We start from the raw sequence: 22,351 nt of genomic DNA, 5'->3' as shown, positions 1-22,351 counted from the left end.
ACTAAGATTATAGAATGCCGGGCACCAGTGGCTCACACCTGTCACCCTAACTACTCAGGAGCCTGAGATCTGAGGATCACGGCTCAAGGCCAGCCCGGGCAGGAAAGTCTGTGAGACTCTTATTTCTAATTAACCACCAGGAAACCGGAAGTGGCGCTGTGGCTCAAAGTGGTAGAGTGCTCATCTTGAGCTGAAGAGCTCAGTGATAGTGCCCAGGCTCAAGGTTCAAGCCCTACAACCAACCGAAGAAGAAGAAGAAGGAGAAGGAGAAGGAGAAGGAGAAGGAGAAGGAGATTAGATTCTATGGGTGTTTTCTATACTGTACTGCAACTTAATTTAAATTTTTGAAATTATTTACAAATAAGAAAAAAGAGAATGTCTACTGCACAACTCCTGGCCATTGGGTACCATAGAAAGTATTGCTTAATGAAGAGGAAGAAAGAAAAAAAAAAACCCACAAGAATTCCCAAGTTGCTGCCTTCAAAGAGATCAGATCTTAGCTAGCTGGCTGGTGTTCCCGACCGCCATCTCAATGTGAATTTCTTGTGGGTAGTAAATGTGGAGTTTCAAAAGAGAGACCACCAATGGACGCTGAAAGTTGCTGCTGCTGTAGCCTGGGCCCTGCATCTTCCCCAATGTAGGACACAATTCATTTCAGATGACATGAAGTTGTTGAATGAACAAGCTGCAGAGAAAGCATTCGCCGCAGGGAGTTTATTGTACTCAGATCCATCCAAATGCTTTTACTGTAGCTGGCCTGCCAGGATGTGGACAATGCTTTGTTAAAGAGTCAATCCGTGTGATAAACATTAGCATGAGATTTAAATCGTGCCCTCCTCTTAATCTTATTCTTCAGAGTTCATTATGTGTTTCCTTTGCATCTGTATTTCAGATACTGTGAGTTGCAACAGCGTTCAGAGCCTTTTCCAGTGGAGAATTCACCTTTCATTTCTTTAGCTTTTTCAGTGCTCACCGCTGAGGGGAGAGGGGGCAGTGCTGTCAGATTCACTACAGCTCTGCTCCTGCCCAGGATGAGGTGCTCAATGCCAGAGGTGACCTGGGGAAGCCAGCTGTGGCCTTCAGCCTGGGCCTATCTGCTCACCTGGGCTGTCTGCTCACCTGGGCAAGCCTTTTCAACCAGGCAGGCTAAATGGAGGACAGGGACAAAGCACTTCCATCAGGACTCAATGAGTGAAGACTTTGAGGGTCCTATTGTTGCCTAGCGAATCTCCCCAAAGCAGTTACACTAGATGATCTTCTGGATATGACTCTAAAACAATCTACCTTAACACTTCTCCAGAGGGGACACCATGAGAAAAAAAAAAATGTATTGTGTTACTGGAGGCTGGTGGCTCTAGCTACTGAGGAGACTGAGATCCATAGGGTGGTGGTTCGAAACCAGCCAGGCAGAAAAGACCATGAGACACCATTTTGAAAAGAACCAGCAAAAAGCTGGGCTGGAGGTGTGGGTCAAGTGGTAGGATATCAGCTGGGCAAGGAGCAAACCAAGCCAGTGTAAGGCCCTGAGTTCAAACTCTGGTACTGTCAAAAGAGAAAAAAAAAAGCATTTTGAGCCAGATGTTTTTATACCTCAATATTCATGTGGCTTCTTATACAGTTGGCCCAAAATTCTAAGGTGAAAACCACACAATTTAGATATTCAGGACGGGCTGAGTTAGCAACGTACGTGAATAGTCAAAGAATACTGAAGATTCTAGTTGCATGGATTTCTTCCCACCAACAAACTCGTGAGAAAAAAGGAGACTAAGTCAAGTCAATGCAAATCACACTCGAGTACGAAATTGCTAGCCCAGATTAATAGCTAAATATAAAAGATCAAAATACAAAATCATTACGAACACTTAAGTTATTCTTAGAGTATTAAAAAAAATTAAAAGTCTTAGTGTTGTAGACCAGAGTATATGGAAAGCAGACCAAAACAAAACAAAAACAAAGGATTAAGAAAGAGAAGGTGAAGAGGAGAAGAGGAGGAGAATGCAGTCAGAGAAGGTGAAGAGGAGGAGAGGAGGAGAATGCAGTCAAGCTAGGGGCATACCACACAAGCAAGCCAGGTCACCCTTTTCAACATTCCCTTTCCCTCACTCTTCCTAATCTTTATATACATTGTTAACAGAGCAGCCGGGTGCTGGTGGCTCACTCCTGTCATCCAAGCTGCTCACGAGGCTGAGATCTGAGGATCTCAGTTCCAAGTCAGCCTAGGCAGGATTATCTCCAGTGAGCTACTCAGAAAAAGCTGGAAGTAGCATTGTGGCTCAAGAGGTAGAGCACTAGCCTTGGACATAAAGAGACTCAGGGACAGTGTCCAGGCCCAAAGGACCAGTTCCTCGCCTGCCCCCCCCCCAAAAAAAGCATAAAGCTCAAGTGTGGCTTATATCACATGAGTAAAAGGTTGAAGATGATTTTGTAAATCGAATGAACAAAAGAAACTCCAAGATGCTTCCAGCTTGATAGCCAGGGGAGCGTTGCCATTGTTTGAGAACATGGGCAGGTGTATTCATGCTAAGTGTGTTGTAATTGAGAATCGATAGGAAGCACACTCGGCTTCAATCAATGCCCAGGGCTTGCCCTCACAACCCTATTTACGTCACATTGTGTTTTGTTAAACAGCACTTGGGAATTAAAAGCCTGTTTGTTGGTTGAGCACTTGGAAAACTGAGCTCTTGGGAAGTATTTCTTGGGATGACAGTTAGGACCTTGGCATTTACTCTTCCTGACAAACCTCATCTTGCATGGAAGGAAATAAACGCTGAGAAAAGGAATCAGTGCTCAAGGTTGTACAGAAAAGTCCGTTTCTGATGGAAGCAGACAGACTTGGTTACTATGAAAGTCTAGGAACATCGTTTTCACCATCATAAGTATAGGGAGGAGGAAGCAGCTGTAGAAACTTATTGACGGAATTAGGTTACTGAGGTCCCACCAATGGAAATCTATGATCCAGATCAACTCTGACATTCGGATGCTCAATTAGCTCATCAATAAACACACTTTGGGGCTGGGAAGGTGGCTCAGTGGTAGCGTGCTTGCTTTGCATCCATGAGGCCCTGGGTTCGATTCCTCAGCACCACATAGGCAGAAAAAGCCAGAAGTGGCGCTATGGCTCAAACGGTAGAGAGCCACCCTTGAGCTGAAGAGCTCAGGGACAGTGCCCAGGCCCAGAGTTCAGGCCCCATGACCAACAAAAATAAATAAATAAATAAATAAACACACTTTGCAGAGCTCTGTGATGGACAGGCAGAGAAGAGGACTTGGGCAGGTGAGCATGCCCTGTGCCAGACCTACCACATACCATAAGGTAGATCATGTGATTTCCTTTCTAAAACCAGGGAAATTGAGACTCAGAGACATGAAATATTTTCCCAAACACCATATTTGTAAAATCTATTAAAGACCGGATAGAAATACAGAGCTCTTTGGCTAGTATGTCCATGCAGTACTACAGATGGTCTCTGGAAAGGTGGGGGGAAGAGAGGATACTGTATGGGGGGAAAAAGAAAGGAATGAAGGAGCAGTTTAAATAAAGAGTAGGAAGAACTCAGAAAGGGGAAGTAGACTGGGCCTGTGGACTGTCTTCAAGCCTGCTCAGGAAATATCCGCCTGCAGCCAGCTGGGAGCCACAGAACTCCAGAAATAAAAAAATAAAAAAGACTAAGAAAGGACACACACCTCCATGGTAAATAAAATGACAGGGTTAAGGGAAGAAAGGAAAAGATGTAAGGGGCCTGAGGACAAACCCCAGAAGAAACAAAAAGTAAAATTCCAGGACTGTACTAATACGTGCTTTGATACGTGCTTTGCGTCTCTCCCAGACATGATTTTTCTAAATGGAGGGTTCCTAAATAACATTCTGTCATCTGAAGCTCAGCTCAAAGTGTGCTCGTGTCAATAATCAGATATCTCAGAAGTGAGCTTGACAAGTTCTTTGCCACGGAGAAGGGGCCATTTTGATGGCACAGGGGATGTATGCCTCCTTGTCCACCAGGGACCCTCTCTGAGGGGGTGGGGGGATGCTGACGGGAACTGTTCACCTTCCAAGATATTACATAAATCACGGTCTTGCCTCTTTGAAAAGGGAAGGCTTCATGGGCTTCAATGGTGGGGCTGGGAGAGGAAGGGCTGAGGAGGCACCTTCCCGCTGTGGTTCCTGGGAAGGCAGTTCTGGGTGGGGGGTTTTAGCCCTAGGCCTTCAAGCATCTGTACCTAAAGCCCCTTTCCTCTCAGTGTGAATTTATCGCCTTACAAACTCCACGGGGAGTTGCCTGTGACAGGACTGGATTCAAAGCTTTTGGATGCGTGGTACCCAGCCATCTTTCAGAATCTCTCTACACCCCAGAGAGAGCAAATTCCCTTTACTATTGGTACAGAATCTTCACGGGGCGGGGGGGGGGGGGGGCGCGTGCTGCAAATTAATTCTTGATTTGATGAGAGTGAACATCATTTTGTTTTCTTTTTGTAAACAAAACAAAACAAAACGACATATACATGAATTTGAGTTACTTTAGCTTATACTGTAAGATGAGTGTTTCCTTAAATCTAAATGGAAGAGTTTAATCTTCTGACAATATGTTGTTAGCTGTATGTGAATCTTCCTGTTCAGAAGAAGCATGAGTATATGTTAAGATCAACTGGATACAATTTTTCCCTCTGTATTAAAAAAAAGAGTTCCAGAGAGGGGACAGAGAGCCTCACAGAATCAGAACAGGAAACCTGAGCAAATGATTCATCTCTGCTCGCCACACCCCACCAGTTTGCAGCTGGAAGACAAGAGCGCATCCCTACCCACCCTTCGCTAACAAAGGACATTCTCCCTTCAGCCAGCGGATGAAGAAACCGTGCTGGACTCCTTTGCTTTCAGCTCTCTTTCAGCAGAAGCTGTGCAGCTTTAAGAAAAATACTGATGCTCTGTATGTGCCGCACCTCCCCCCCAACCCCCCAGCTCATGATCCAACTACTCAAGAGGTGTTAGGGTCTTAAGTGAATCTGATGAAATGGTGGCTGTTGGTACTGGCTCGGGGGCACTCCTCACACAGCTGCGTAGGTCCAATCGCAGCTGGGCCCAGGCATCTTTCTCTGACGTAGAACCAGAAGTAAAGACCAGGCCTTCTGCAAGATCAGAATGCATTCTTTTGTAAAGTCACTCCATCACTGGTGCCACTGAATCCCACGCTCCAAGGTCTGGGGTGAAGAAATGAACAAGAGATGCTACTGTGGAAGAAATCATTTAAACCCAACTTTAGCAAGGCAGTAATCTCCAAATGCAACACTTCCATGCAGGCTATTTTTAGAGTCATAAGCCACGTTATTTTCCTTTTTATCAGGTCTGGAATCATTACAAACCCAGCTGTTGAATAACACTCGTCAAAGATGTCAAAACGTCTTTCAACATTGAGACAGCCACCTAGCCATTATTCCTGTGGGACAGACACACGGGTTGGCTGAGAGAACCACATCTGACACATGCAAAAAGAAAAAAAAATAAGGTGTGTATGTGTGTGTGTGTGTGTGTGATTGTGCAATCACCCACTCTGGCAATTTCTCTACCATTCTACATTTGGGAGACAGCCAGCGTTTTCAGAGAAAAGAACAGACTGGAGCTTTCTCACAATTGCTACTAGATACATAGGTTCTATAGATGATCTTCCAATTTTGTCATGCCCATCACCCCCAAACACTGTTTCTATTGATCCCAGGAGTTACGTACTCAGGGTCTATAAAACTGGAGAAGAGTGTGATGTTCTGTCAGTCTACTCTGCTCTTGCTTCCATCTTGGGAAACTCTAAGAGTGGTAGCCCCCACATCTGGTTGGACAGAGACCGAGCCTCAGTAACTCTCAGTTTGCCTGGAATGAGATCTTGGACAAGTAGAGACGAGAGGTAGGAGAGTGCTACTGTGCTCCTTTTTCTCTAGAGCTGGACCATATGCAGATCCTCAGTTAGGGTCATGGTGACAGGGAGGGAGAACAGGATTGGGAGGAGCCAAGAGAAGAAACCAATGTGAGGATGCTGAGCCACGTGAGTGGCTGAGAAGCAAAATGGGGACCAACCAACTACAGTGAGTGCAGACACGGCCCTGGGGGTAACGATGGCCTAGAGAACCAACAGGCTCCTGAGAAAAGTCTTGTGTCCATGAGTGGCTACATCAACTCTGGTAGAGTCAGGTAGTGGAATATATTATTCTTCAGTACTAAGAGGAAATGATCAAACCATGGACAGGCAAGAAGAACACTTAAAATGCATATTGCTAAGTGGAAGATTTACCCATCTGAGAAGGCTCTATACTGTATGACTGCAACTATAAGATGCTCTAGAAAGAGCAAAACTACAGAGATAGAGAAACATCAATGCTTTCCAGAGATCTGGTGCAGAACATAGGAGGAAAGGAGATATAAATAAGCAGAATATGGAGGATTTTTAGGACAGCCAGAATATCCTGGATAATGCTCTAATGGCAAACAGACGTCATACATTAGTCCAACACCGAGAGTGAACTCTAACATAAACTATGATCTTTGGTTGATCGTGATGTCTACATAGCTCATCAGTGGTAATGAATGTGCCATTTGGGTGAGAGATTTGATCACGGGAGAGACTATATACCTGTCGGAGCAAGGGTATAAAAGAGGTCTCTGTACTTTCCCCTCTCAATTTTACTCAAGGCTAAAACCACTTTTTAAAAAAAATGAAGCCTTTTTAAAAGACACAGAAAGAAATGCACCCCATCAGAAGTGAATAAGTGGAAGGCTGTGCAAGGCTTGATTCAACCTCTCCTCCCTCCCTTCACCTCCAGCAAGAATATCAAAGGCAAGCCGGGCGCTGGTGGCTCACGCCTGTAATCCTAGCTACTCAGGAGGCTGAGATCTGAGGATCGCGGTTCAAAGCCAGCCCGGGCAGGAGAGACCGTGAGACTCCTATCTCCAATAAAACCACCAGAAAACCGGAAGTGGCGCTGTAGCTCAAGTGGTAGAGCGCTCGCCTTGAGCTGAAGAGCTAAGGGACAACGCCCAGGCCCAGAGTTCAAGCCCCACGACCGACAAAAAAAAAAAAAAAAAAAAGAATATCAAAGGCAGATTAAGCCTCCTTCTTATTCTCTCTGTCATCTAAAACAATCTTGGGCTCAGTTTATCTTTCAATTACATCTTTTAAAAGCACATCTTTATTCCCCCCCTTTTCATTTGTGCTAATGATCATTTCTGAGCAATTAATACTGGTAATATTAATAGATAGTATCAACAGAAAATTCTTCTGTAATACTGTGGGGCAGAATCACTCAATCGGTGCTGTAATATGTCTGTGCTGGAAATTTTGCTTGAAGACACGTTCCTCAGAGGGGAAGCTCATCAGCTAATACCCTCTTATGAAACACATTATTTTTTTGGAGCCAAAGTTGGGACTTGCAAGAAGAGAGGTGAAAATTCTCTTGTCACCTCTCCCAGACTCTTTGTAGAGCTCTAGGCAGTATCGAACAAGACATGCTGTACAAACAAGCCTGGCCACAGAGGTTCAGGGCAGGGAGAAGACAAATGGGAAGAGACAGCTCAGCAGTCTTGGATGAAAGGGCAAATATTTCAGAGACAGCGCATTCGAGTATGTCAGAGGACATGGCCATGGCCCTTTGGGTAGCAGACAGCTGCTGCAGCAAGTTAAAAAGTTTAGCAAGTTCAAAGTCGCCCCAGGACAGAGACTGTTTTTTTTTTTTTAAGGATTTTTGTTTTCAAAGAATCAGGGTCTTGGTACAAAAAGAGCATGCACGGTGTGACTACAAACTTGTATTTCTAAGAGAGAGGGACCTCTGAAGATTAAAGCCAGACTCTGCAATAGAATATTCTCAGTGGATGGGCAGGCTCCCTATCTGCCCTATACAAGTTGGTAGCCATGGGCTGGGAAGGTGGCTCAGTGGTAGAGTGCTTGCCTAGCATGCATGAAGCCCTGGGTTCGATTCCTCAGTACCACATACACAGTAAAAGCCAGAAGTGGCACTGTGGCTCAAGTGGTAGAGTGCTAGCCTTAAGCAAAAGAAGTGCAGGGAACAGTGTCTAGGCCGAGTTCAAACCCTAGGACTGGCAAAAACAAAAAAACAAAAAACAAGATGGTAAGCCACTAATGTCAATGTGACTGGCTATGGGGGCACTTGAAATATGGCTCAGGCAAAGGAAGAACTGAGTTATAATTAATTTAAATAAAAGTAGTAAAAGGTAGTTAGTAGCTACCTTAGTGGATAATATAGAAAAAAGCTTAGATCATGTGTTGATAAAAAAAAACAAAAAACAAAAAGTTATCACAAGAAAACCTTAAATTGAAGCTGGGCACTGGTGCTTACGCCTGTAATCCTAGCTACTCAGGAGGCTAAGCTCTGAGGATCATGGTTCAAAGCCAGCCTGGGCAGGAAAGTCCCCGTGAGACTCATCTCCAATGAATCACCAGAAAGCCAGAAGTGGCGCTATGGCTTAAGTGGAAGAGCGCTCGCCTTTAACTGAAGAGCTCAAGGACAGCACCCAGGCCCAGAGTTTAAGCCCCACTACGGAACCTTAAATTGAACAACTGGAAAAACACTTTCTCAGTGTCTTTGGCAATAGCAGACACAATTTATAAGACATTGTTATATCACAAACCACTAGATACAATGATATCTCTGGAGTTTCCATGTCCATCAGAAGTTCTTTGGAGTCTTGTCAGACACAAACTGCTAGGCTCACCCTGACAGACCGTGACTCAGTAGGTCTGTATATTTCTAAGGAATACACAGGCAATTCTTGATATTATTGGTGCAGGGATCGCACTTTGAGTAGCACTAGGTATAGAAAAATTCATTATCGAACACCAGCCTCCTCCTACCACAGTAAAGTTTCACTTGCTGCCAGTCTTCTGAAGAAAATACCTCTTTAGCAAGGAAGCTACAACCTTTCTCAGGCATTATTGCAAGTTTTCCTTAACTTGTTCATACGCTCTCCCTCCCTCCCTCTCCCTCTCCGTCTCCCTCTCCGTCTCCCTCTCTCTCTCTTACACACACACACACACACACACACACACACACACACACACACACACAGAACAGCAAGACTAATAACAGTAGCTCACCATACCCAGAGAGAAAAACAGCTGTCTTGTGAGCCACTCCTCCAAAATCAACAGGCACCAGGAATACCACAGTAACAGCTGACATCTAACCCCAGCACCGGGTCCTGTCCTAGAGTTGACCTGAACTACTCTACTTGAATAGATTACTTCTTGATGTAGGTCAGTGAACAGCGTCTTTCACTACTCCAACATAAAGTACTGAAGAACATCAAAAGAAAACCTAAACATATTTTATGTATCACTCCAAGGGCATACTGAGAACAATCCCTTTCCATAGCTCCCTCAAAACAGAAGAATTAGAAATGTAAAACCTCTATTAAAAAAAAAAAGATTTTCTCCAAATAGTCTCAGATTCTTATTATATTACTTGCGAAAATTAGTGGGGGTCAGTAAGTCATTGGGAAAGAGATTTTTCTTTTGGAGGTTATTTCCTTATGTCCTTTGGTCTAATTACCCATGCGTCATTTCAGCATTAAGAGATCACCCTGTCAGATGCAATTTCCATGACCGCTCTTCCAATCCACCTCCTTTCCACCCTGTTCCTTCTTCCTTGTTCTCAACATTGCCAAGGAAAATCTCTATCTGGAAGAGATTGTGGCCCTGAGCTAGAATGTGACAGAAACACACTCAGAATTTAATACTAGCCATTATTTCCCACACAACTAACTTCATCCCACGCCAGATTCCTATGCTACCCCAAGGGATCACCATCAGAAATAACAGGAGAGATGCATGGGTCCTGAAATTTGGGGGAGACAATTATTATTATCATCCTAAAGGTGTCCCCAGGTACTATGTATCTTGGTTTTTTGTTTTGTTTTGTTTTTATGCTGAGCTATTTTACAGGTAGGGAAATTGAAGGAACATGAAGAGAAATAATTAAAATATACTTCAGGAGAAACTTGGGAGTGAAATAAAATCTTTACACCCATCCAGCTGTGGTTCTTACCCAGGAGACTTTATCCACTGGGAAACGTACAACCGCCTTTGGAGACTTCAGCTCTCAGCCTCCTGAGTTAGCTAGGAATACAGGCGTGAGCCACCGGCGGCCGGCTTATGTAACTTTCTCTGGTTCCTAATCGAAAGTCAGAATGATTCCCTCTATAATTTGATTCTTGTACAATATTTACCCAGAAATGTGTCAGTCAAGTGCTATTCCTGACATGTTATCCTTTCTTCTTTTATTTATTTTTTTAGCTCATTCTTAAAATAGAGGAGGCTACCAGAACCACTGAGAAAAAGGAAGGCTGTTTAGCAAAGCGAAGCTCCTTCCTGGCTATGGGAAAAGCTAGCAAGGACCAGAACCTTGACCCCCGAATACTGTGGTCTGCAGCCGGCTGCTCACCTGAGCTCTTCCGCTGACAGCGCAGCTCTGCGGCCGCCTGGCCCTGCTTTTCTTATCTCTAAGCACGTGTGTCCCTCCGGAGCAGCAATGATGTACACTTACCGGACTCTCCAGAGATCTGCGGCCCTTAATTGTCTGTTTCGTTCAGTAAGTGGTACTCATTACTGAGCCACACATGGCACCTGCCTACGGCAGCCTTTCTGGTGCCCTCTGGCTCAGCCTGAGTGAAGGCACCATTATCAAGAGATGGCTCCCCCGTATTAAATGCAGGTGTTTCAACAACCAGGCTTTCAGCTGATTACTTGCTTTTTTTTTTTTAACCTCCTTGTCCCTCTATTCATCATCCTAAGCTCTGCTTACGTTAGTATTGATCATTAATTTCCTCTTCCAGGAGTCTGGTTTTAGTCAAAGCTTGGGAAGTTGGGAGAGTGCAGGAAGGAATCGATGTCCTTTCTACCCTTTCTTCCTACACTTGGGCCCTGAAAAGTTCACACGGAACAGTGAGTTTGTCCTGCTGTTTCCTGGCACAAACAAAACCTCAAAGGCACTGAACTAGGGGCTGCAAACACGAGGTGGGGGGGGCAGGGGGGAATGGACTTGTCCAGGGGTGCTGGATGAAGAAGACAGAATGGGCAGAACTGGGGGCTTTGCTAATGCTATGTCCACTTTCCCAAGAACTTTCACCTTCAAGCCATTACCCTCAGGGAAAATGCACTGAGGGAGGGGGAAGTTTAGCAGAGTGACCCACAAAGGAGGTGAAGGGTAGGTGAGCGAACAAGGAGTCAGCAGAGCTAGCAACATGATACGACATCAAGGAATAGACAACCAGCCCCCTTTCCCTCCCTGCAGCACAGCTCAGGAAGTCCTCAGGACCACTCCTACATAAATCACACTCTATACACACACGCCACAAATTCCCGGGCTGAGATAGTTCCCAACTCATCTCATTGGCCCAAGTTTTCTCTGTGTAGCTGCTGATTTGCACCGCTGTCTATGAGTTGTATCAGTAAAGCTTCAGGTGTCTTTCAGCCAGGAGGCCTTCGAGCGCAATGATGCCAGGAACTCTGAGAACAATGGCAAGGAACGAGTGGGCCTTACCCTGGAGTGGAGGGTGTGGAAGCCTTCAGACGCACTTACATCCTCATGACCCATCGGCTAGGCTGCTTTTCACCACTGCTCAGTCACTTCTGCATGCTGGAAGGAACGATCGCCAGCTGCTACAGACAAAAATGAATGCATGCGTTAGGCCCAAGAACCAGAACGTCAAGTCCCAAGCCTCTGTTCAAGTGAATTGTTTAGAGGAGACTTAAGTGCCCGACACACAGGTCCAACCCTCTCTTAATGGTTCAAATTCAATAAAAGTGCTTTTCTGTTTCCTATATATGTCCTTCAGAGATGGAAGGTCAGCTACTCAAGCCATCCTAATGCAGCAATCCAAGCACTCACATTCTTGCCTGGTTTTCTGCAGCTTTTGTGCTCACCGTTAGTACCCAACCAACTGAGCCATGCCTCCAGTCCAGCTTTTTGTGGGTTAATCGGAAAATGAAGTCTCTTGGACTTTACTGCTTGGGTTGGCTTTAAAGTACAATCCTCCAGGTCTCAGTCTCCTGAGTAGCTAGGATTACAGGTGGGAGCTAATGGTACTCGACTCAACTCCTGTGTCTTTAGAACATAATCCCCAGTTTTCCTAGCGAGAGTCTTCTCCATTCTAGCTAACTGGGAATAGAAAATAACATGAAAGAATTTGCATGGGTAGTATGCGCGTGTGCACGTGTGTTTCCTAAAAGTAGTTCACAATATTTTTCTTAAGGTATGTGTATGTGTTGGTTCTAGGGGTTAAACTCAAGGCCTGGGCACTGTCCCTGAGTTGTTTTTTTTTTTATTGTGAAAATACCATACAGAGGGGTTACAATTACATGGGTAAGATAATGAGTACATTTCTTATCAAGCATTGTTGCCTCCTCCTTTGTTTCCCCTTCCCACCCTTCCCATTTCCCCCCTCCCCCCCCCGTCCCCCTTCCCCCCTCCCAGAGCTTCTTTTGCTCAAAGCTAGCATTCTGCCACTTGAACCACAGCTCTACTTCTGTTTTGTTGGTGGTTTATTGGAAGTAAGAGTCTCATGGACTTTCCTGCCTGGGCGGGCTGTGAACCAGGATCTTTAGACCTCAGCCTCCTGAGCAGCTAGGATGACAGATGTCAGCCACCAGTTTCAAATTTTTCTACCTCCACTTAACGTTCTTTGGCTGGCTTAGACTCAACCATACTCAACCACACTTAACCCTATGGGTTATGAACAGCCAACAGTATCGTATGAGGCTAAACCAGGCTCAGCCAAGGCAGCAGTATTCGGTTTAGAGTAGGAAGCTCTGGGTGAGATTCTAGCACAATAACCTTGACCTAGTTACTTAACAGCTCTGAGTCTCAGTTTCCTCTTCTGTAATATATCCTTGCCTCCGCAACGGGTCAATGGAAGACTCAAAATTAACTGAAGCAGCATGTCTGGCTTTGACGTGCATGGACATCATCTCGGTATTTTGATGAGGTGGAGCTACTTAGTTTGATCGCTGACGGAAGAGGCCTGATACTCTGCATTTCTAACAAGCACCCGGGGGACAGCCATGCTGCTGTCCTCCAGTTGCACTTTATGTGGAAAACAGATAGGGAATTAAGAGAGTATTTCTGCACAAAAGCAATTTGCAGACATAAAGGAATCTTATATTGGCATTGAGTTTAATGGACTATAAATGAGATCCTTCCTTAGTGGTCATCATTTTAAAGGTATGTGTAGTGTGGGTACCAGGTCGAATTTCATAAAGTCAGGGGATTCTGGGACAGGTGAAGACGTTAAAGGGTCACCACTTTCTTTTATTTTTCAGACAAAACAAATTCAGAAAAAGTCAATGTGCTTCCTTTCTGCCCACCAAATTTTTTTTAACAATAATTCAGCAGCATGTTAGGATTCAAATGTACAAATCTGTTTGTTACATGAATTCAGTCAATAGTCTCTGGAAGAGGCAAAGGTAATTGTTATTCCTTTGCTAAAGCAAGAACAAATATTACTCTGGTTATAACCCGCCCCCGCCCCCCAAAAAAAGGACCCAGAAGGAAGAATTCACAAGCATGGGTCATCATAGTAGCAAGTTTTGCCTTTGCAAGGTGTCACGGGACAGAAATCAAGAGATCTTCAAGTGAATGTCCTTCACAAGGTAGTAATTCTCTTCCAAAGTGGTTTTCATGTGTCTAAATTAGGAATGGAACACAAAATAACTTCTGTGTGCCTTCTGGCAAAAACAAGATTCTTCTCTTCCAATATATACGAGCTCTGAGTCACTCCTATCTGGGGACACATAGAAAAAGTTCTAGGGGTTACAGATAGTATAAAGGATGAAAGGAAACAACAAAGTGGAGCAGGAGTTTGTGTGGTGCTCCTTGGATATAAACAAAGGTAGCTAAACTGGGCACTGGTTGCTCATGTCTATAATCCTAGTAACTAGGAGGCTGAAGTCCAGAGGATCATGGTTCAAGGACAATAAGGGCAGAAAATTCTGTGACACTCCCACCTTGAACCTAAACAGCAAAAAGCCAACGGTGCAGGCTCAAGTGGTAGAGTACCAGGCTATCAAGTACCAGGCCCTGAGTTCAAACTCCAGTAGTGCCAATAACAACAACAACAAAAAACCAGCAGCAGTAACAGTAATAATTTCCCAAATCTAGTGAAAGAAACACACATGCCTGCATATGAAGAATTTTGAATGCCAAATAGAAACGACCATAAAAGAATAACCATATCCATATTATAGTTAAAATGCCAAGAATTCACAACCAAGAAAGAATATGGAATACTGCAAAAGGGTCTTTGGCAGCTTACTTACAAAAGCATACTTCTCAGAGCAACAGCAGAAACATGGACCGATATATTTCAAGCCCCAACATAAAATTATCTACCAATCAATACTTCTATAGCTAGCAGCTGTCCTTTCAAATTCAAGGAACAATACTTTCCGTGGTAAGCATAAAATAAATCAATTCATACCAAATAAATCAGTATTTTCACACAAGATACTGAAAGGAATAGCACACACAAGAGAGGGGAAAAAGATATACATAGTCATGTGAACTAGGGAAAGAATAAATCTTACTGAGAGAATAAACATAGGAGAAGTAGGAAATAAACATTACTCTAAGGTGAAAAAGGAAGAAGTTAGTGTAAACTTTTCATTAATAACTCCAAATGTAAATGGTCTTAACTCTCCCACGAAAAGATACAGGCTTCCTGCCCTGTTTAAACAAACAAGATCCAGTTATTGAAGAAACTCACCTCTGTGACAAAGACACAGACTAAAAGATGGCCAAGATGATACTCAAAGCAAATGAAACCCAAAAGTTAGTAGGAGTCGCCGTACTGCCTTTTAACGAAGCCAAAATGAGTCAAAAGTGCTCAAGGAAGACACGACACATCAAGAAAAGGGACAATATTACAAGAAGATACATAAGCACTGAACACTAGTGTATCTAATACCATAAAGCAAACACTGTTGGACATAAAGGGGACAGACAGGCCACAGTACAGTAAGAGTGGGTAATTTCAATACCCTCTTCTTACTGATAGATAGGTCATTCAGATGGGGGGGGGAAAGAATTCATGAATAAACCTTAGCATTAAAGGGTACCACAGACCAAATGGACTCAACAGAGATATACAGAAAGCCCATCCAAGATCTTCAGATTACACATTCTTTCTTAGCAGCCCATGGAACCTTTCCCAGAATAGATCACATTTTAGGCCATAATGCAAGTCTTAACAAATACCCCGCCCCCCCCCCAAAAAAAGAAAAAAACAGAATAATTTCTTATATCAGATCCTAATGGAATAAAATTAGAAACTGGTAACAAAAGAAAGTAAAAGAAAGCCTATTAGGTAGAAGAGGAAGCGATATGGGTGGGAGACTGGGGGGAAAGGAAAAGTAATAGAGGGGGTGAATATGATCACACTATTTTATGTGTATGAAAATACCATGACAAGGTCTGGGAAGGTGGCTCAGTGGTAGAGCGCTTGCCTTGCATGCATAAGGCCCTGGGTTCGATTCCTCAGCACCACATAAGCACAAAGAAAAAAGCCGGAAGTGGCGCTGTGGCTCAAGTGGTAGAGCGCTAGCCTTGAGCTGAAGAGCTGAGGGACAGCACCCAGACCCAGAGTTCAGGCCCCATGACTGGACGCAAAAAAAAAAAAAAAAAAAAAAAGAAAGAAAGAAGAAAATACCATGACAAAACTCCCTACCATGAAAAAGATAATATTCATCATTAAAAAACAAAACAAAACCAAGAGAAACTACAGAAACTATAGAAACTGAACAATATACTTTCTGGGTGTGTGGGCCAGCATTGGGGTTGACCTCAGGACTAGGGTGTTCTCCCTTAGATTTTTTTTTTTTTTTGGTCAGTTGTGGGACTTGAACTCTGGGCCTGGGCGCTGTCCCTCAGCTCTTCAGCTCAAGGCAAGCACTCTACCACCTGAGCCACAGCGCCACTTCTGTTTTTTTGGTGGTACATTGGAGATAAGAGTCTCACGGACTTTCCTGTCTGGGCTGGTTTTGAACCACAAACCTTGTACCCAAGCCTCCTGACTAACTAAGATTACAGGCATGAGCCACCAGCACCCAGTTTAGGAGTTTTTATTTTATTTTTTTATTGTATTGTTATTGTAAGGTGATGTTACAGAGGGGTTACAGTCACATCAGCTAGGTAACGAGTTCATGTCTTTTGAAACTGTAACTTCTTCCCTTGTTTTCTCAGTTGTTGGGTCCTGACCGCCTCTTCCCCTTCAAGTTGTATAGTTCATTGTCAACATAGTGTCTAGTGAGCATCACTGCTACATTTATTCACCCTTCATCCTTCCATTTCTGTGCCCCCTCTTGCCCTTCCCAAAACAGATCAACTTACATGCAAGACTAAAGGTACAGAAGTTTTAAACAAAATATGGAATGCTTCATGCGTTTGTGTGTCCTCCTTGCTTAGGGGCCATGCCGATCTTCTCTGTATCGTTCCCATTTCAGTATTTGTGCTGCCGAAGCAAGCACCAGCTTAGGAGTTTCGAGAGTCACCAACCCACCAAACTCAGGAACGAAAGGTGAGATAAATCACAGCCAGCAACACAAAGAGATCTGTGTTTGGACAAAACGCTGGGCAACATTAATGAGCTACTATGGTGACTACCTTGTGTCAGTGGGACTTTATGACATGGTTATGGGTAGTAAAAACTGGCTCAGCAGTTTATTGAAGAGAGGCGGGACTCGCGCTCACACGGCTGAGTCATGAGATGAAATTGTACACTGTGGCAGATGGTTGGGGTAATGGCACCCAAGGACATGGTGCTGTACCTCAGATAGGGTTAGAGCCAAACCCCTCTTTCTAGACTGTAAACTTGTCTGCCACCGGCCCAAAGCACCCACCTCCCCCAAATATCATGTCTAAGGCTGAGAAGGTGGCTTGTGGTACAGTGTCTGCCTAGCACGTATGAGGCCCTGGCTTTGATTCCTCAGTACCACATACACAGAAAAAGCTGGAAATGGTGCTGTGGCTAGTTGGTAGAGTGCTAGCCTTGAGCAAAAGAAGCTCAGGGACAGTGCCCAGGCCCTGAGTTCAAGCCCCAGGACTGGCAAAAATAAATAAATAAAATTCATGTCTACAAAAGCCATCTCAGGGGCTGGGAAGGTGGCTCAGTGGTAGAGTGCTTGCCTTGCATGCATGAGGCTCTGGATTCGATTGCTCAGCACCACATAAGCAAAAAAAGCTGGAAGTGGCGCTGTGGCTCAAGTGGTACAGTACTCACCTTGAGCTGAAGAGCTGAGGGACAGTGCCCAGGCCCAGAGTTCAGACCACAACCCACCCACCCCCACTCTCCCTTCCCCCCCAAGCCATCTCAGAAAACAACCCCCCCCCAAAAAAAAAGGAAAGGAAAGAAAACAACCCAGAACAACTGTTTCATAATGGGAGGATGGATGAATGAACCTCGGCTAACAAGGTCAGTAAGTCTGCAGTCTGAGTCTTATCTTGAAAGATGAGAGATCAGGAAGATCATAGTTTGAGGTCAGCCCAGGCATATAAAGTTCATGAGAGCCCCATCTCAGCCAAAAAGCTGGCATGATAGTACAGATCTATAAACCCAGCTACCATGAAGCACAGGAAGGAAGCTCACAGTTCAACGCTAGTCCAGGCACAAACATAAGAACAGATCTTAAAATCACTAAAAAGGCTGCCAGTGTGTGGCTCAAGTGGTAGAGCACATTCTTAGCAAGTACAAGGTTCTGAGTCCAAATGCCAGTACTGCAAAGCAAACAAATAAAACATTGTTTTAGAAGAAACTAATTTAGGGCTGGAGAGGTGGCTCAGTGGTAGAGTGCTTGCCTTGCATGCATGAGGCCCTGGGTTCGATTCCTCAGCACCACATAAGCAAAAAGAAAAAAAGCCGGAAGTGGTGCTGTGGCTCAAGTGGTAGAGCGCTAGCCTTGAGCTGAAGAGCTGAGGGACAGCGCCCAGGCCCAGAGTTCAGGCCCCACAACCGGACCCCCCCAAAAAAATTTTAAAAAAAGAAGAAACTAATTTAAAATAACTTTGACTTAATTTATATGGACAGACTTGAAGGATAGACGTTTTTTAAAAAAAAATTCTGGTTCTGGGGCTTGAACTCAGAGCCTGGGCACTGTCCTTAAGCTTTTTTGCTCAAGGCTAGTGCTCTACTATTTAAGCCACAGATCTACTTCCAGACCTTTGGGGGTGTTTAATTGGAGATAAGTTTCATGGACTTTCCTGCCTGGGCTGGCTTCTAGTAACAATCCTCAGATCTTAACCTGCTGAGTAGCTAGGATTAGAGGTCTGAGCTACAGTGCCAAGACAATCAGAATTATTTCTACTAATATTTTCACTGTTAGTGTCAGAACGTGTAGTTACGGACTGTTCACTAGGTTTTGACATCACAAGCATACTTGGTGTGTGGCGTGCCAGCTTTTCATGTAAATAATCAGAAATGAGAAGTTGCTGGGAATTTTTGGGTGAATCATGATCTCAAGATCCTGTTTAGTTAACCAACAACAGGTACACCAAATAATTAAAAAACTTATGCTACTTGTTGTCATTTTAACCTCTGCCTTCACACACACACACACACACACAGCCATTCCCTACAACACCCTTAAACAATTCCTTTCAGAACTAGTTTCGCTGAGAGTCTCTGTGACTCGGAACTTACATGACCTTTGACAAATCTAGACCAGAGACTTCACACCTGACTGTGCTGATAGCCCCAGGGCTCCCTCCACGAGTTCCCAGAGGCAACAGCGCCATCTACTGGCAGGGAGGGGTACAGCTTGTTTTCTGGAAGTCGGGGGGCAACTTAAAAGCAGCAGTTGGTGTCTCCGTGAAGCTTGCTTTTCCACAGCATCTGCGGTTTTTGCAGGCATAACTGGTGGGCTTCAGTCTCAGACCTGTAACCTCCACAGGGGCATTCCCTGATGAGCCTCCGGTGCTCTGAAATCATGAGATGGAGCCAGCAAATGCTTGCTCACCAGGCTCCTGTGACAAGGAGCAAAGTCTGGCTCAAATGGAAGCATTTGCAAGGCTATCCCTTCTCCCCAATGGTTCCCTAATGGGGTGACCCCTCCCCAATAACGCCTCCACCTGTGGCTGAATGCCCCATCTTTATCCTATGGCGTGCACCCAAAGGATTGTGCCCTGCAGCCGTCGGGCATGAAGGCTCTTACACAGTGTGACACAGATCCTTAAATGATGCCACTGCTTAGACATGCAGGTTGGAATCTAATCTCATTCCTTTCTTCTTCATCCTCCCTGTCCCTGGTGGGGGGAGGGGAGGGACACAGAAATGACAGAAAGGGAAATGATCTAGTTGTTGCCTTAAAAGCAATGCGAGTGGGCTTTGACTGAGACAGAGGATAAAACTTTGTCCCATAGGTGGTAACACTGTCTTGTTTCTCTCGAGCTGAAGGAAACACGTTCATCTTGCTGTTGGATCTTTCCAGAAACAAATCAGTGTTTCTCACTCTTTTCCAAAAACCCCTGCGTCCTTTCCACAGGCTAAGCAAACGCTGTGTGCCCTTTGTGTGGTTTACTTTTTTGTTTACGAAAATGACACCTTGTCTCTCTAAAACTAAAAGGGCCTGCCTTATTCTGACCATGCCGCCAACCTCACCCTGAAATTTCTTGCTTCCTTTCCCCACCAGTGCACAACAGCTTAAAAGTTTTACTCCGCCCGCCCCAAGTCATCTGTTTTCTGTTTCAATCTATCAAATGACAAACCTACATTTTTTTTTTCTTTACGGGGTCATTTGTGTCATTCCGGCAAGGTTCATATTCACAGTTAACTTCTTTTACCATCATTAATCTCAGAAGTCCAGCAGAAACTGACTTGCTGCTGCTAAACCCGTTTGATCCCCCCAACATATTTAAGTTCTTTCTCTCTCTCTCTCTCTCTCTCTCTCCTTAACTCCACTAATTAACTGATTTCTTAGCAATTGTAGACATTTCCAGGGCACGGGCTATGATTTAGATGTCTGAATATTAGAGTGTTTCCTAAAACACACAGGGCTTCCTGGTCCGCAGAATCGAGTGCTGAGATGAATTTGATGTTTCTGAACTATGAGACAGAGTTGTTCCCCTCATCCCAGAATCAATTCTCAGCGAATTTCACCGACCCTGCAGAATTACAGTAAAAATCCTCATGGCAGTGAGGGGAACCGGTTCTTAAGAGCATAGGGACACCCAACAAAATTTAACCATGGCAAAACTGAAGGGACCCTGTATCTCTGTATGGCTCCATGCTTAGAGAGAGAGAGAGAGAGAGAGAGAGAGAGAGAGAGAGAGAGAGAGAGAGAGAGAGAGAGAGAGAGAGAGAGAATGTGTGTGTACTCTTGCTAGTCAGTGAGGGGAACCGGTTCTTAAGAGCATAGGGACACCCAACAAAATTAACTTAACCATGGCAAAACTGAAGGGACTCTGTATGGCTCCATGCTTAGAGTGTGTGTGTGTGTGTGTGTGTGTGTGTGTACTCTTGCTAGTGCCGAATTGGTGAAATGAGACCTTGACCAGCCTTTAAGTTCCTGGCTACTCCCTACCCCCTTTTTAAAGTGGGATTTAAGAAGGACATAGTCCTGTACCCCACTTCTTGGCAACCAATTGGTCTTTTCTTTTTAAAACTCACACTTGGAGGAGCATGAAGGAAATCTGAATGGATTCCATCTAGAACCCTTTGCTTCAAAGCCAGTGATCATTGCCTGACAGTAAGAAATATCACTTGGAACAGCTCTTGGAAATGTGCAGAAATCTCTCTCTCTCTCTCTCTCTCTCTCTCTGTCTCTCTGTCTCTCTTACACACACACACACACACACACACACACACACACACACACACAAAACCATCCTGCCCCCCCCCCCCACTTCTTTAAAAAAAGCAATCTTGGATGGGTCTGGTCTGCAGTTCACTGCAGGCATTTCCCCGGGCTGGCGAAGTCCACCCGTCCTCAATCACATCCCCCAATTCTCCTTCCTGAGTCTGTCTGTCTGTCTGTCTCTTGAGATCTGCTCTGCCAGTCCCCAACTGTTATACATACATATACATAGATACATCTACATAGATATATAACATAGATCTGTATACATACATATAATTTACTCTTCGTTTTTATTCTTTTTAAAGCACCTAACCCAACCCTACATGTTCCTCCCAGCAGGCTCAACGTGGGGTGGGAAGCTAGTGACCCCCCCACCCCACCCCACCCCACCCCACCGACTCCCCAGGGGCCTTTGGGGCGCACCTGGGCCGCAGTGGGGCGGGGGTCATGGAAGTGGGGGTCATGGAAGTGGGGCGGGGGTCATGGAAGTATGTGGGGGGGTCATGGGGAGGGGTCATGGAAATGTGGGGTCATGGGGAGGGGTCATGGGGGGTCATGGAAGGGTGGGGGGTGGGGTCATGGAAGGGGTCACGGGTGGAGGTGTGGGGGGGCATTCGCCGCCTCTGGACGAGTTCGAGTCCCACCCCCCCTTCACCCCAGCCCGGGCCCGGGTCCCCCCGTTACCTGAGGAGCCCCCCACGCCCTCCCCCCTCTCCCTCCCTCCGGGCGGGAAACAAAAGGCCGAGGAGGAGGAGGAGGAGGAGGGGAGGCCGCCGCCGCCGCCGCGGTGGGGTGAGGTGAGGGGGGGAGGCGTTCCTTCCGGGCTGGGAGAAGGGAAACTGAGGCAGCGAGGGGTCCGGGCGGGCGGCTCCGCGCGGGGCTGCCCTCGTCCCCCGCGCCCCGCGCCCTCCCGGCCGGCGGCGGCTGGTGGGGGGCCCCGGGGGCCGGGGGGGGGGGGCCGGGCCCGGCCGGCGCGGGCTCCGCTCACCTCAGGAGAAGCGCTCCGGCTCCCTCCGACGGGCTCTGGAGAAAGCCGCGCCGCCCGCGCACGCGCGCTCGCGCCCTCGCCGCTCCGCGCTCCCCCCCCCACCCCCGCCCCGCCGCCCCGCGTGCGCGCGCACACACACACACGCTCGCGCGCGCGCACGCGAACACCCACACACACCCACACGCCCGTCTCTCGGGGCTCTGGCCCCGCCCCCGGCTCCCCTTGTCCATCAAATATCACCAACAGCCCAATCAGAGGAGCGGGGAAGGCTCGAGCGCCGGTCACGTGGGGGAGACAGCCAATCATCACGTCCGCCCTCGGCGGCGCCCGCCTCCGATGTCCCTGGGGGGCGATGGGGGGGGGCCTGGTGGCTGCTGAGCTGAGCAGGTGCCTGAGGAGGCCGCAGAGGGCTGAGTCTAGTTTGTTTGTTTGTTTTTCCTGCTTGTCCGATGCCCAGTGCCTTGCAGTGAATCGATAGATGACAGATAGATAGATAGATAGATAGATAGATAGATAGATAGATAGA

At 45.9% G+C, this 22,351-nt stretch overlaps 1 protein-coding gene and 1 non-coding gene across 4 annotated transcripts in view; both read right to left on the bottom strand.

The window, feature by feature from the left end:
- Tmem108 (transmembrane protein 108) overlaps positions 1-21,855 on the bottom strand; it is a 134,550-nt gene extending 112,695 nt beyond the window's left edge. For 2 of the 3 annotated variants that reach the window (XM_070005277.1, XM_070005278.1), the window contains exons 1-2: positions 21,826-21,855; positions 11,536-11,654 (exon numbers count right to left, since the gene is read on the bottom strand). The gene's annotated coding sequence lies outside the window, so the exon portion shown is untranslated. The remainder of the gene's footprint in view (positions 1-11,535; positions 11,655-21,825) is intronic. The other variant, XM_070005279.1, reaches the window with a different exon arrangement.
- Positions 16,408-16,514, bottom strand: LOC138816058 (U6 spliceosomal RNA). The gene has a single exon (XR_011368545.1). It is a non-coding gene; the product is annotated as a U6 spliceosomal RNA (small nuclear RNA).
- Positions 21,856-22,351: the final 496 nt, after the last annotated feature.

Source organism: Dipodomys merriami, unplaced genomic scaffold (assembly GCF_024711535.1).
Source record: "Dipodomys merriami isolate MVZ:Mamm:240054 unplaced genomic scaffold, mDipMer1.0.p SCAF_68, whole genome shotgun sequence".
In the NCBI taxonomy this organism is placed as follows: Eukaryota; Metazoa; Chordata; class Mammalia; order Rodentia; family Heteromyidae; genus Dipodomys; species Dipodomys merriami.
Note: the sequence above shows the minus strand (reverse complement) of the source record. Positions and strands in the feature narration are given on the sequence as shown.